Source organism: Mesoplodon densirostris, chromosome 6, assembly GCF_025265405.1.
Source record: "Mesoplodon densirostris isolate mMesDen1 chromosome 6, mMesDen1 primary haplotype, whole genome shotgun sequence".
NCBI lineage: Eukaryota > Metazoa > Chordata > Mammalia > Artiodactyla > Ziphiidae > Mesoplodon > Mesoplodon densirostris.
Genome location: NC_082666.1, coordinates 109,595,110 through 109,611,622, shown reverse-complemented (window position 1 = coordinate 109,611,622; position 16,513 = coordinate 109,595,110). Strand labels below are relative to the sequence as shown.

The 16,513-nt window shown below is 37.7% G+C and overlaps 1 protein-coding gene across 1 annotated transcript in view; it reads right to left on the bottom strand.

The window, feature by feature from the left end:
• Positions 1-15,002, bottom strand: part of LOC132491682 (putative spermatogenesis-associated protein 31C1) — a 62,159-nt gene extending 47,157 nt beyond the window's left edge. The window contains exon 1 of the mRNA XM_060100516.1: positions 14,944-15,002. The gene's annotated coding sequence lies outside the window, so the exon portion shown is untranslated. The remainder of the gene's footprint in view (positions 1-14,943) is intronic.
• Positions 15,003-16,513: the final 1,511 nt, after the last annotated feature.

The window sequence follows — 16,513 nt, the reverse complement described above, 5'->3', positions numbered from 1 at the left end:
TTACGATGGAGAAACCTGAAAAACACTACCTCAGCCTGGTGATCAAGGGCGACCTCAGCATTCATAATGCATATTGATACTTTGTACACTTGATGTGATCTGACAGAATAACCCTTCTACTCTGTGGTCTTCCTCCCCAAAACACATAATCCCAATATTATCATGAAAAATGCATCAAACAAATTCTAGTAGTGGGTATCCTACAAAAAACTAACTACTCAAAATTGTCAAGGTCATCCAAGGAAAATATGAGAAGTTATCAAACCCAAGAGGAGCCTAAGGAAACATGGCAACTAAAGGTAATGTGATGTTTTGGATGAAATCCTGGAATAGAAAAAGGACATTAGGTAAAACCTAAGGAACTGGACTAATGGATGGACTATAATAAATGATAATGTATCAATATTTGTTAATTGATTGTAACAATGTAACATACTAATATAGGTGGATCATCATAGAGGGAAATGGGTATAGTGTATATGGAAACACTTTATACTATCTTCTCAATTTTTCTGTAAAATTAAAACACTTCTAAAAAATAAAGTCTATAAAAACATCGTGTTTCTTGTTTTATGAGTATGTGCCTGTATTTCCTAAAAAATATGTAAATTTCCTTTACCTTCCTTGATACTCATATTAAAGAAAATACTAAGTAACCCTGAAAGAATTTGTAACTCCAATTCAACAAGCAATAATTCTTGGTATTAACTTTTTGGAAGAACTCACTGAATAAATCAAAGCAAATTGTCTTTAAAGGCTGAATTTCTTTTCAGTGTTTAATCTTTTCTATGATTAATGCATACCACAAGCATGATTCTGTTTCAAAGGGCAGAAAACGTTGATTGTAGGCAATGTCTAAAGTACAGTGAAATATTAACGCCTGATGCTATAACAACTTTAATGTATTTAATGTTTTCAAAATGATGAATTGTTATTTCAGTCAACAAAGTATTCACTTTTATACATTTCCTACCCACCTTTTCCGAAAACACCCACAAGAAATGATACTATCATCTGACATTAGGTTCATCAAGTTAAATTGGTGTTTTTGGTAGCTGTGGTTGCCAATGGTACTGGAATGTGTGATACTTTTACAAATCCTCTCCATGGCAAAATCTGATCTTCACAAGGTAAATCACAGTAGGTGCCTAAAGCCAAATGACATATAGCTTTGTAGCTAGATTACCAAGCATTTTACTTAGAGGCACAATAGAATGTAGAAAAGGCCATTTCTCTTTCTGTCTTTTTCTGCTCAAAGGTCACTCACCATCTTACTTTTTATCAGCCATCTCAGAAGTTTTCCACAAAATTAGACTATATAATGTCACTTAATGCGAATGTAGCTCAACATTCTGTTTTAGTACAGCTAATCTCACATTATTTTATTGGTGCTAAATATGTAAATCATCAGCAAATTTTTGTACTTAACTTTTCTTTTGATGTGGACCACTTTTTAATGTCTTTTTTGAATTTGTTACAATACTCCTTCTGTTTTATGTTTTGGTATTTTGGCTGCGAGGCATGTGGGATCATAGCTCCCCGACTAGGGATTGAACACACACCCCCTGCATTGGAAGGCGAAGTCTTAACCACTGGACTGCCAGGGAAGTCCCTGTACTAAACTTTTAAAAATAATTAAAATAAGCTATTCAACACATTTTCCCTTAAAAAAAAAAAAAAACGCAATTCTTCTTAGGCTGGCCCTGGGCACATATGTGACTCTGTCATTTTTTCCATGGACTATTTTCTTATCTGTTCTACTGTGTCACATTTGTTCTACCTTCTCAAAAAGAAGCATTTAAAAATTCATCTATGCATTCATGCATTCGTACATTTATTAAATAAATCTATTGAACACCTACAGACGGCACAGAAAAAAAGGCAGAAAACTAATCTGGGTTGCACAGAAAGTAATGAACTCAGTTAAAATTTTTGGTGAAAACAGGTGTTAATCTACTGGAAATTACGTTTCATTATGGGGACTCACAGAATCAAGGAAAATCAAGACCTAAATAATAATAAAGTGATAAAAGCACTAGCCATTTACTGAGTGCCTGCTTGTACCTGACTCTGAAACTCTAAAATCATTACGGATGTTTTGAGGATTGTCTGATATGATTATAATGTCCATTTTACAGATGAAATTAACAAGGTTCAGAGACATTAGGTTACTTGCCTAAAGTGAAGTGGCCCAGAAGCTACAGAACTGGAAATTGAACCTTAGACTTCATAATGCCAAAGTCTGTGCTTTTAATCACAGTGTGTGTGTGTGTGTGTGTGTGTGTGAGAGAGAGAGAGAGAGAGAGAGAGAGAGAGAGAGAGAGAGACAGAGAGAGACAGAGAGAGACAGAGAGAGAGAGACAGAGAGAGAGATAGAGAGAGAGAGAGAGAATGTGTTTAATAGAGAACTTCTGAGAAATGGCAAGAAAACTGCCAGGTATCCATAAAACAATAATTTAGGAGCTTCTTACTATACAGGTAATTGTTAATCATATGGCTGGATTAAGCATCTCTCACTTTTGAACTAAGAAATGAAAAGCTTCCAGAAGTTGAGTCTAAATTTTACACTTACATAAGATACGTCATACAGAATGCTCAAGTATAATAACTAAAGAGCTCTGAAAATACTGGAAGCATTCATATTAGTATGGTTTCATATTGTGGATAATAGAGGATTTAAGAAATTGGCAGAGGCAACTGCAGACTCATTTGTTATCATTTCTGTGAATAACTGAATAAAATGCCAAAAATGAAAAAAGAATGGCTAGCAATTTTAGGTAGTTTGCTTAATCTCCATACTAGGAAAGACTGAGCAAAAAAAAAAAAAAAAAAATCCTCGAAATTTTATTTTGAAAGCACCTACAAGTGTATATGGTCTTTTTAAACCAAATAACTTGGAATTATGAACTGTCAAATAAGTCTAATCTTCTCTGATGATAAAATTGCTGACTTTATTTGAAACTATGAAATGAAAAATGAGGTAATAATCAGAAATTCTTAAGAAAAGGAGTAGAAAAAACAAAATTATAAGAGTTATGTTAAAAAATATTTTGAAACAAACATAAAATCCCCATTACTGGTACAGAGCTTTTAAAACCTTATTTTGGTTTTAAGTTTTAATAAATATTTATATGTTTACATAATTACTGTCATAAGGAAGACACAACTGTAGGTCAGCTTTCTTCATTCTTTCTTTATTAAGCATTATTCTATTCTGCTCCATCATCTTGTAATTATACTATAGTAACTGTGTAATTTTCTACTAAGTGGATATAATTTCCTAAACTGTTTTCCTATTGTTACCAATTAAAGGTGTTTCTAATTTTTTGTTATTGCAAATGACATGACAATGAGCATCTTTATATAATAATTTTCTGGATTATAAAGTATTTCTTGGCATAAGCTTCCAGAATTAGAATTAATGTGTAAAAAGCTATTAACATTTTTATCTTGCTAGACATTGCCAAATTACTTGTCAAAAGATGGAACCAAATTATATTGCAAACATCTTTGCCAACAGAAGACATTATATAAAATTTTTCATTTTGCTAAATTAATAAGTTGGAAACCTATGTTCCATTTCTTTGAATTCTTTGATAACAGAGTGCTGCTGGAGGCTGGGAGGGCAGCCATGTCCGTGAAGGCTCCCCAGAGTTGGAGCGGGGAAGTAGAAAAAGGTAAAAAAAATACTAATTGTATTTTCCCTCCATTGTTATCTCTCACTCTCTTCTGCCTCTGTGTAACTTATATCCAGGTAGCTGGAGAAAAATCATGTGGCAGGGCAAATTGGTATTCCAATAAATTAATAATCACCAGCTTCAAATGGATTTTCAAGACTGGAAATAGTGCTCTGACTTATAGTACGTTCTTTCTAATTCTCCTTAAGGACTATTTTCTGAGAAGCTTTACCTGCCCTCCTCAAATGTTCCTCCATCCTCTCTACTCCCTCCATTCTGAGCCGGTGAGGTGCTTCATAACTCATTAAGAACACAGAAGTCAGTAAATAGTCCACTGCCAAATCCATTAATTCATTAGCATTTGCGTTGATCTTTGTATTCCCTTTTACTACAGGAGTGAAAGTTAAAAGGCCATGTGCACTACAGATAGCATTTCATTTCCTCTTATCTTCTCAAGTATTTCACAGCACTGCATTTTCTACAGCCCATCTACTCCTTATGAATGATTCTTGCCAAAATTCAACCTCATTCTAGACTAGTAACTCCAACTTAAAATGTTAAAAACTATATGTGTAACATGAAAGCCTCCCTCCTCCCCTAATCCCTGCATATCTTCTTTAGCCAATTCATGTCTGAACTTTTCAAAATTGTTATCTTCATATATTGTTTCCATTTCCTCATGTCCCATTTACTCTATAAGTTACATCCATCTGACTTCTCTCACCGTAATCTCTTTGCCCACTGTCCTGAAATTTTACTTATGGAGGTCACCAGCGATCTCCATGTCAGTATAGCCAACGAATAGTTTTTGTCCTATTTCTAGGCTTTTTCCTTCTTTAAAAAAGAAAAAGAAAAACAAAAACCGTTTTTTTTCTTCTATGCTTTTACACTCTCATCATCTTCTGTCTTGGTATATTTTACTGGCTTTCTGTGTTTAATCTGATTTCTAATATTCTATTAGTTTCCTTTATCTTGAGTGGAATAAACCAGTATATGAAGGATTATTCTCAACAGTTAGTTCTCATAATAACAGTACTAGTAGCAGCAGTCAATACTCTGTAATGCTTATCATGTGCCAGACACTATTCTAAGACACTGTTTAAATACATATATATAGACACACACAAATATATATGAGGTTTTCCTCCTCATAGGCCTATGAAATAAGCCTATTATTATACCCATGTTACAAATGAGAAAACTGAGGCAATGAGAGGCCAAGGTCCCATGATCAGTACATGGTGAAGCCCCGCCTGAGTTGATGCTGGAACTTTAGAGTAGACAGGATAAATAATGTCTCACAGATTGGCCTTAAAAGTGAGCAACATTTAATTAATGACTTGTGAAGTATCAGAAAAAAATGGAACATTTTAAATTGAATGGGAACTACTGAGTCATGTATCAGTAACTAAGAATGACTCTTATTGAATGAAATTATTTTTCATTATTCTTTTGAAAGAAGAATATTCTTGTGTAAGTGTTTCACAGTTGTTTTTTCATTCACATATTTATTCATTTATTGGACCCACATTTCCTACACACCTTCTATGTGCCAGTGTCTGCTGCCAGCTGTTTTGCAAAATCAGAAGAAAAGGAAAGGTAATTCCTTTTCACCATTGCCTCAGCCAGTATTTCTTCTGTAATTAAAATTGAAAGCTTTCCCCAACAGGTTCTCAGAGGCTCTCCCAGAGAAGCAGATTTCTCTTTTCCTGTATAATTAAGCACAAATTGTAAGGTGCAGGGCTTGGCCATAGAGGGATGGATGATGGTCAGAGGTGTTCCGTGCAAGGCTGGGGGACGCTTTTGTGTTTGGTTAGCTGTTAGGAAATGCTAATTTCCTTTTCTCTTGCCATTAGGCACTAATTCCCTGCTGTGCCAGAATTTTTCTGCAGGCTGGGGCCAGAAAGGTGAAGGGAGCTGTACAGCACAAATGCCACAGAATCACCTGCACCAGGAAACTGCTGCTGGGCCAGGAAGGTGATTGTTCACCCAGCGTTTGTGCCAACAATGTACCTCACAACTCCTTTTCTTCTCGTCCTTGGGAGCAGGCCTAAGAGTAGGTACTAAATTCGGTCTCTGACTGTCTCAGGTCGCTAAGCGTGTACCCTACACACGAGGTTCCAATAGCAATTAAGCATCTAATCAAAATCTCCTAGCTCAGGAACAAAAGCCAAGGCTTAACTCTTTCCTGGGCTGCTGACTGCAAGGAGATCCGTGTTGCCTGCCCGTCAGAGCCACGTGTCTGCGTCCCCACATCTACTGCTCTGAAGGGGAGACAGCCCACAGCAAGCTCCCAAGCCCTACAGCACAGATACCCTGAAAGCTCGGGGAGGCCAATGTGTGTTCCTTCTGCTTCTCACAAACACAAGGCAAAACGGGCTGCACCCACATCACCCTAACACCTCTGCCTCTGCAGGTCTCATCCCAGAAACGCCCTTTCCTTTTAAAGAACCAGGTGGCCAGAACTGTGACCACAGATGACAATTTTTCTGCCATTTTATTATAGCCCTATGCAAAGAGCCTCTAGCGTGGCCCTATGACTCTGTTCGCCTGGTGTTGACACCTTGTATGATCACCACCTCCCTCTGAGCATAGACAGGACCTGTGACTTTTTTCTAAACAATTGAGTATGGCAAAGGTGAAGGGGTTTGGCAGATGTTATAAAGGTCCCAAGTCAAAAGGGTAAATCAAAAAGGAGATTATCCTGTGTGGCCTTAATCAGGTGAAAGCTCATAAAAGAGGCACCGGGCCTTCTACAGGCCAGAGACCCTCCTTGCTGGCTGAAGCAAGCAGCCACACTGAAGAAGCCCACAGGGAGGAACTGCATTGCCTCTAGGATCTGGGGTGGCCTCCAGTGACAATCAGCAAAAAGCTGGGGACCTCAGTCTTGGAGCAACCAGGATATGAATTCTGCCAACGACCTGAATGAGCATGGAAGTGCATTCCCCCCCAGGCTGATGTCCACATGAAAATGTGGTCCACCCAACACGTTTATCAGAGCCTGGTGAGACCCCAAGCAGAGGACCCAGTGCCTGGACTCCTGACCCATAAAACCTGGGTTGTTTTAAGCCACTCATTTGTTACTCAGCAAACAGAGAACTAATACAATTCCTAAGCATTCAGATCCTACATTTTTAAATGACTGGTGACTCAGCTGTATTGCAGCCATGGTCTTCATCATTAATATCTTCAAATCACCAGCCAATTAATATAGTCCTTCTATGCATTGCCCCTTGGGTCCATGGTGCATATTTTTTGAGACCATTGAGCTCTTGAGATCTTCTGTCAATCATTTCTCATTTCTTCTCAACCTTGCCTTTTTAGTCACTGAGAGCCCATATTGCAAAGAAAGATCTTAAAGTGAGTAGAAAACTACATTAAACAAAAAGATGTGGATCCTATGCTTGACACACAAATATTACAAAAATATATTCTTTTTCTTTTAATCAAGCTTTCACATGCACAAAGAGAAAATCATATTTTATTCCTGCTTGTCTTAAGCCTCATGAAGCCTTCAGTTCATAAACTTCTAGAAAACTTTCAAAGTTCTCAACAAATATGTTTTGTAGTTCAGATCATTTTAGAAATCAACTGCCATATACCAATAGGATTTTTTCCCCATGGAGTTTGACAAGTTGAACCTATTTATATGGAAGAGCAGGCCAAGAAAGGCTAGGATACGTCTAAAGACTCCAAACGCCAGATATGAAGAATTATTATAAAGTGATACTTTATAGTATATTATAAAGTATGATGTTGGCACAATGATTTAAAAAATAATAAACCAACAGAATAAAAAGAGCTGCCCAACACAGGCCCATGCATGTATTGAAATCTGATATATGGAAGATGGGACATTACAAATCAGAGGGGAACAATGTTCTATATACTGAATGATACCCCATGATAGGTTCCCAATATAGGGGTGGGGGATAAATAAAACGGAAGAAATCATCATTTAGGAATTTAGTTAACTACCAAACAATGAAAAGAAAAAGAGGTAAAAGAAAAGGTATAAGCCAGTATTTTTAAACTATAACACAGTAAACAGTTATATAAATCATGTTATTCATTGTGTTTTGCAATCATTTATCATTTTAAAACAATCTAGGGTTAAGAGAGGCTGACTGACCTTTTAAAATATATTAATTACTGCCTATGATTCAGCTCTTAAAAATATATGCTTAATTTGTGATTGAGAAAGGGGATTCATCTTAAAAAATAGCTTTAACATGCCTTTGGCCTAACAAAAGCCAAACATGGGATGTATTTCAGAATCATAGGATTATGAAGATTGGATGCGAGCATGATGAAACAAGATTGGTCATGAATTGATAAGTACTAAAGCAAAATAATGGGCATCTAGGGATTTATTATGTATGCGTGTGTTTGACATTTTCCATAACTAAGAAAGTATTTTAAAAAAGGAAAGAAAAAGAGTGTTTGGTAAAGCATCTCAAGTTAGAAAGTTAAACAATAAGTCCCCTACATACAAATGAATTCCATTCCGAGAACGCGTTCCTTAAGTCCAAATTGTTTGCAAATCCAACAAAGTTAGCCTAGGTACCCAACTAACAACTCGGCTATATAGTACGGAACTGAAATAGGTTTATAATACTTTTCACACAAATAATACATACAAAACAAACAGAAAAAATAAAGAAAACATTTTTAATCTTACAGTACAGTACTCTGAAAAGTACAGTAGTACCAGCTACTTTACCTATGCTTTTACGCTTGCTTCTGGACATCCTGGGCTTGAAATAAGATACTGTATTACTGTCCTCTATACAGTTCTGTAAACTACACAAAATCACAACCACTCGTAGAAGAAGCATGCACGTGACAATTTACCCCAGACACTTGAACTTACGTGATTGGACATGCGAATGCATGTTTGCATCTTCGAAAGTTCACAACTTGAAGGTTTGTATGTAGGGGACTTACTGTACAGAACTTGTGTGCTATTATTTTAAGAAAACACACATGTATATATGTGCATATATATGTGTATATATATATATATATAGGCATAATAAAATGTGCATAAAAAGTTATGTTATATATATATACACACACACACATATATATACGCATATATACATAACTAACATAACTTTTGGGGGCAGGCAAGTCTACATTCTTACACAGTCATGTTACAGGTGAGGATCCTGATCTCTCCTGGGTGGTTATCTTCTGTTTGCCCTCCCAGGTCCCCTCTCCACCCTTCTCTGGTGAACTGGAAGGGTGAGGTTGACAGGATCCCAGCCCCTGAGACTTCTAGCTGGGTCTGGGCCATGGAGAGCATCAGAGAGATGTGAGGGAGGGAGGAGGAAAGTGAAGGCAGGGGATTTGTTTCCCTGGCTTTCTCCCTGCTAGATAGCCTCCAAGTGGGCTAACTATGACCTTTTACTGAAGGTTACCGTACCTCTCAAGAAGACCAATTCTCCAGGGGTCCTTTTTCTGCTGGGGTCCTGAAACTGATCCCTCTCTTCTTCCCTTTGGACATAGAGATTGTCTCAGTTCAGCTGCTCCTAGCCCCAGATTCCTGCACAATCCCTCCTATGGGGCTGTACTCACACCCTTGTAACAGTTTTGTGTGCCATCTGTTATCTATTAGGACCCTAATTAGCACCCTCTTCATTAAACAATAGATGGTACACAGTTATTATGAATAGAGATGGGGAGATTATTATTCTCTACATTTGCAAATCTTTCCAGTATTGCAGTTATGTCCTAGGTGATTCCCAAACTGGACACAGCAGACATAGGAATAAAGGAAAAGAGAGATGTGCAATTGGGGGGTATCAACTAGATACTTACTGGTCCACAAACCAGTTCCTTTTGCTAATAGACATGGAGGCAACTGAGAAGACAGTCCTTTCTCTGAAAAGCCCCAATTGTGAGAGCAATTCAGCTCTTCTAACTTTCCCTATATCTGAACCTAGACTCAGTGCTATAGGACTATTAGAGCACATCAAATATTGCACTATAGTTACCTGGATACATGTATTTATCTCCTCCAGTAGGCTGTGAGCAATTCAGGGAAAAGAGTCCGTCTCATTCAACTTTATATCCTTGCCATCTAGCACAGTGTCTGGCATACAACAGACACAGTAAATGTTAATTGAATGAATAAATGCCTGCTTGAATAAATGAATGCCAGTGGGGCCAGTGTGTTCCATAGCAGGGCTCTAAACAGAGGCTCTTCTCACCTTCCAGTCGCCATCTGGCTTCCAAAAGCAGCACCAAATCCAAATGTGACCTTGGTACCATGGAATAAAGAATCTTTCTCATCTGAATCACTCTGGCTACATCTGCCTGGCTACAGTCAACATAAGGTCTTGAGGCTGAGACACACCTTCATTTGTTAAAAGGGGGAGGGGAGCAGATGGCAAATGAAGGTACTAAAGCTCATTAATTCCTAATGGAGTTGTCCTCCTGGATGTAATTAGAACAACAAGAAGAGCCAAAGGAGGAGGGTTTGGGAAATAAAGTAGGCAGCTGCAAGAGGTTTATGAACGGTATAAACCCTCAGGGAGCTTTCCATTAGAGAGAATAATAATGTCCACACTTCACAATGGCATAGTTCTCCTCAACCAGCAAAACACATCTGCATACATTATTTCAATAGCGTCTCAGGAAATGATTGTAAGACACAGAGGAGAGTTTTATTTTTCCAATTGTGTACATTTAAAAAGTTAAACTTCTCCTCAGAGAAGTTAAGCCACCTGCCCTGAGTAACATGGCTAGAAAGTTATAGAATAAGGATGGATTTCAAACATTCTGACACTGAATTTGGTCTCCATCCGTTCCATGGCTATAAATGGAGAGAGTGACCTTCAGACCAATTCTAAAAAGCATGTGACACTCCACCCAGCCCAGCTATTCCACAGCATGCTCTTTTCTTCCATGCCCACTACCAATCACTTAAAGACAACCAGTTGCCTTCTATTTTTGATTGGCAAGTGGGACACAGAAGTTCTTATGAGCCTAGAGTTTTTATTTCCTTATGTCCCCATGGAAGACCTCAAGCCAAGAGAGAAGGGAACTCTTCCTATTAGACCTGGTTAACTGACTCCATTTCTTCCCACTGTTCCCAACACAAAATAAATTTATTCAAATATGTAGTTGCATTGAAATTGAGAATTACATATTGTACTTTGATCTTATAGGAAGTGTGCAGCATAAATCTGAGATATCAGCATTAAATGCAGAGACTTTATAACTAAGGGCTTGCTAGTAAGCCTGGGTTTTCATACTCAGGTCAGTCTACCCAAAAAGAAGTACGTTACTTGAAAATTGACTCTTTGCATTAAAGTAAACTTGCCCCTTAAAGTCTTCTTCTTCCTCTCTCAAAGACACACAGCTGACTTAGTTCAGAAGCAAGCTGAAAAGAGTAAGGAAGATGTTCTATTTAACCAGCATCAATTGCTTATAACTATCCTGTTCTCAGCATCTTTTCCCCCCAAGGAAGCATTCAGCCAACATTTTTATTGGACTGATGCCCAGATTGCTCCATTAATTCATGCAACTACCTTTGTTGGAGTGCTCCAGGCATTATTACTCATGAATCCTACAGAGCACAAATATATCTCTAGAAATACTGTCATTTGTACTACATATGACCTTAAAGCATCTTCATAAATTAGACCTTCAAAGCAAACTAGAGAGCACTGAAGTCTTTTGCTATGTTAGTCATCTTAGTTTCACTAGACCCATTGTCTTTTCTTTACATATGCAATGTGACTAAGTTGGTTTTACTGATCTGGGTCCTTCAGATTCATCAACTTTATCTTAAAGTGTATAAGATATATGATCTTTAAATCTGTAATGGTATCTTTCTGCTCTGTGGGTTTCATTGGTTCAAACTTATCTTCCAATTATGTCTTCCTGAGATGTATTCTAGCTATGATGGGGCCTTCTAGGCTGTGGTTTATTTCTGGTACTGTATCTATTAAGTAATCAAACCAGAAAAACAACAAAAATTGTGCTTTGGCTTCATATACATTAGACCATTTAACATGAAACCTGTCCATTTTCAGAGATTTGGGCAACAAATATAGTCACTTAATTATTAAATTAGTTACCTTATCCTAAACAATTGTCAGTAGCCCACCATGGTAATAAGAAAGTTCTTTCTCAAAATAATTACCATTTGATTTCCAATTGCTTATAAAACGAGCACTGTTTTCTACCCCAAATTTCCATGAAATCTTTTAATAAATATTCTTGTTTCATATTAGGAGTTTAAATGAATAAAGCATTATTCACATAAAAGAAATAAGTACTTTGATCTACTACATTATTTTCAAAAGGAAAGTAGAACCACAATGTATGATGATATCCTGAACATGATCTGGGACACAAAAAAAATCAGTATTATCTGTGAAACCCTGAGCAAAATTTCTCTCCTTTGCGGACAGAAAGCAACAATGTCATTCAGCTATTTACATATGGCCCAGATACTAATGAGGAACTGTTTCCTGCTTTCTGTGAAGGAAAAGTGAAGTATGAATAAATATCACTGGGGTCATTAGCACCTGCACACACAGGTAACTGGTGGCTTGCAACAAAATAGTGTCAGAAGCAAAATGGATCTGTAGCAGGAAAATCTGTCTTAAGGCATGATTGGGGGTAAAAGACTAACTGTGGATAAATATTTGTGGTGCCTGGCAAAGCTCTCCAAGTTCCAAGATGACGAAAGACCTTTCACACATATATGGAACTTTCCATGAGAGTTCTAGAGCCTTTCAACCTCAGAATATATCTGGCCTATCCTCTTTTCAAAAGGTAAACTGACAGGATCTTGGAGAAATGGGAGTTGAACCTACTCTTAGAGATCTTCAGAGAAGAGGAATTTCAGCTTCCTGGCTTAACTATGTTGCTTCTATCTAGTTTATTTTACATGGCACACTTATCATGCTTAAAAATCAGCCCAAGTCCACTTGTTATTTTTTTTTTAGCAGCATTCACTCATTTATTCAATAAGTATATACTGAGCACCTCTTATAGTCCAGGCACAACTTTACTAGCTGGGATTCAAGAGAGAACAAAAGAGACCATAATTCTTCCTCTTGTCGTCTTTATTATTCTAGCAATAAACTGTTCAATTCCCAGTAACATCCTTATTTCTTGTATGAAATTGGGTCAACTTCTTTGACCAAAGCTAGTTTTGTTAGAATTTAATTCCTTTAACAAAAGATTCAGCGACATGAAAACCAACATTAGTTTTGTACTCACAATTTGACAGCATTTGGGGCTGGTTCTTTTTTATTATTTGTCATTCTCATGTTTCCTAGAGGTGTACTCTGAACTGAAGAACAGTTTCCCTCCATCCTGGAAGGATACCAGTTCAACCGCATACACATCCCTGAGGGACACAGGCGGAATGTGAAGAAAGAGGGGGCCTAGCCAGCCATATGGCCCATTCAACATTGGGGAAAAATGGAATTGCCTTTACATCAAGTTTCCTAAGGAGGATATAGGGAAAGCTTGTACAGAATTACTACTCCAGCTAATCTGTAACTCTTGCTACTACTACCATTGTCCTTTGACCTCACATACATTAGAATACTTGGTCCTCACAGCAACTCCATGAGGAACAGATGAGAAAACAGGCTGGAAAAGGTAAGTGACTTGTCTACAATTAACAGCTCTGACAAATGGCGGTGCTGAAATTCAAACTTATTTCAGGGGTCCGTCTCATGAAAAACCTATGATGTTAGTTATCTAATAAAACCATAGAAAGGGAGGAAAACCTAGGCAGAACACTCTATGACATAAATCACAGCAAGAACCTTTCTGACCCACCTCCTAGACAAATGGAAATAAAAACAAAAATAAACAAATGAGACCTAATGAAACTTAAAAGCTTTTGCACAGCAAAGGAAACCATAAACAAGATGAAAAGACAACCCTCAGAATGGGAGAAAATATTTGCAAAATATTTGCAAATATTTGAAGCAACTGACAAAGGATTAATCTCCAAAGTTTACAAGCAGCTCATGCAGCTCAATATCAAAAAAAAACAACCCCATCCAAAAATGAGAAGACCTAAATAGACATTTCTCCAAAGAAGATATACAGATTGCCAACAAACACATGAAAGGATGCTCAACATGACTAATCATTAGAGAAATGCAAATCAAAACTACAATGATGGATCACCTCACACCAGTCAGAGGGGCCATCGTCAAAAAATCTAGAAACAAGAAATGCTGGAGAGGGTGTGGAGAAAAGGGAATCTTCTTGCACTGTTGGTGGGAATGTAAATTGATACAGCCACTATGGAGAACAGTATGGAGATTCCTTAAAAAACTAAAAATAGAACTACCATATGGCCCAGCAATCCCACTACTGGGCATATACCCTGAGAAAACCATAATTCAAAAAGAGTCATGTACCACAATGTTCATTGCAGCTCTATTTACAATAGCCAGGACATGGAAGTGACCTAAGTGTCCATCGACAGATGAGTGGATAAAGAAGATGTGGCACATATATACAATGGAATATTACTCAGCCATAAAAAGAACTGAAATTGAGTTATTTGTAGTGAGGTGGATGGACCTAGAGTCTGTCATACAGAGTGAAGTAAGTCAGAAAGAGAAAAACAAATACCATATGCTAACACATATATATGGAATCTAAAAAAAAAAAAAAAGGTTCTGAAGAACCTAGGAGCAGGACAGGAATAAAGACACAGATGTAGAGAATGGACTTGAGGACACAGGGAGGGAGAAGGGTGAGCTGGGTGAAGTGAGAGTGTGGCATGGACATATATACACTATCAAATGTCAAATAGATAGCTAGTGGGAAGCAGCCGCATAGCACAGAGAGATCAGCTCAGTGCTTTGTGACCACCTAGAGGGGTGGGGAAGGGAGGGTGGGAGGGAGACGCAAGAGGGAGGAGATATGGGGATATATGTGTATGTATAGCTGATTCAGTTTGTTATAGAGCAGAAACTAGCACACCACTGTGAAGCAATTATACTCCAATAAAGTTGTTAAAAAAGACATAGAAACGAATTAAACTTTAACCATCATTATTTCATCCTATAGAATGACATAACCCAAGAGAAAAAGATAGAGGTGTTGAATATCACTCATGCATTTTCAGTTCCTTCTGTGAATCTTAGCTACTGTAATAAAAGCATTGTTTTGAGCATTGTTTTATATGCATCCTCATATAAGACCACACATGCCTGTATCGATTAAAATTTAAAAGAAACAAATATTAACTGCAGATATCTAGTTCACTTACCTTGAACAAAGTAGCTTCAGGTGCTTCCACTTTTGAAGCTGGATAAATATCAGACAGGAACGAAGTTCACTTTAGTTTGGTCCAGGAAGAAAAAAGATTCACAGCTCTGAGAATAAAGAAAGAATCAGACCTTGTCAGGGCATTTGGTTCTAATTAACTAGTGACAAAATGGTTCTACACTGCAACTATGTAAAAGTGGCTGAGTTATTTGAGCTAGGAAAGGTCAAAAACAATGATTATGATCAAGATATTATTATTGCATATACTTTTGATTATTGGGAGTGAATCTTCCTCTCTCTTTTCCTCATTAAAATTTTATGGTTTATCAATTTAAAGTTAAGTAAACAAGATAATTTAACATTATTTTGATAATGGAGCATATTCCTTGTAAAACATAAATCCCTGGAGGCTTTCTCAATTCCCCTTCTTCTATCCCCACAAAGCTGCCTCTGTCTAGTATTGAGCCATGGCTTTGCTCAAGAAAGCAAAACAAAACACAAATTATCTAGTGGTAGCAATCTGAATGAAGACCTGGCCCAGAGGACAAAAAATGTGATTTAACATAAAATAGGATGTCATGATCTAAACTACTCATTTGGCATTTACCATAAATCCCTGAGTACCATTAGTTGTCTTTTCAGATAAATTCAGTAAAAATTTATTGACTATTTTCCATGTACAAGCACTTTGCTAGATATTAAGAAAAAGGAGGTGAATAGAAGACCAGGCTCTCTTCTCTGCAATCTATCTTTGAAGAAAGGAATATATGCAAACAATCCTGAATAATTTCAGGGATAGAGAGAAAAAATAGCATACTTTTGAAGAGTAATGCTAACTTGATATGATTATATTTTATTCTTTCTGATCTATTGTAAACCCTTGGAAACCAGAAATTTGTATTTTTCAGAATCTTTGCACATGTGAGTATTTTAATCAGTAGTCCTTTTTAGTGAAGGACAGAAATTGTGTATGTTCTAAGGTACACGTGTAGCCTGATATCAGCTTCAGACACAGTTGGATCAGGCTTTTTTGTTTTTTGTTTTTTTGGTACGCGGGCCTCTCACTGTTGTGGCCTCTCCCGTTGCGGAGCACAGGCTCCGGACGCACAGGCTCAGCGGCCATGGCTCACGGGCCCAGCCGCTCCGCGGCATGTGGAATCCTCCCAGACCGGGGCACGAACCCATGTCCCCTGCATCGGCAGGCAGACTCTCAACCACTGTGCCACCAGGGAAGCCCGGATCAGGCTTTTTAAAGGGACATAAGAATTTCTTTCTCCATTCCTTTGGTCTGGTTTTCTCTATAATTGGCTTCATTCTTCAAAGATCCTCTAATAGTGGGATTAAAGATAGCCCCAGAAATACTGCACCTGGTTAGTAACCCTGGGAAAAAGACAGCTTCTCTTCCCAACAGTTTTAGTCCAAAGTCATGGAATTCATTCCTAATGGACTGTTTTATGTCGTGTGCCCATCACCACACAATTCACTGGGGCCAGAGAAATGGACTACACTGATTGGCCAGTCTGAGTCATGTGCCCACTGCTGGAGCTCTGCTGCTTCCAAAGCACATGACT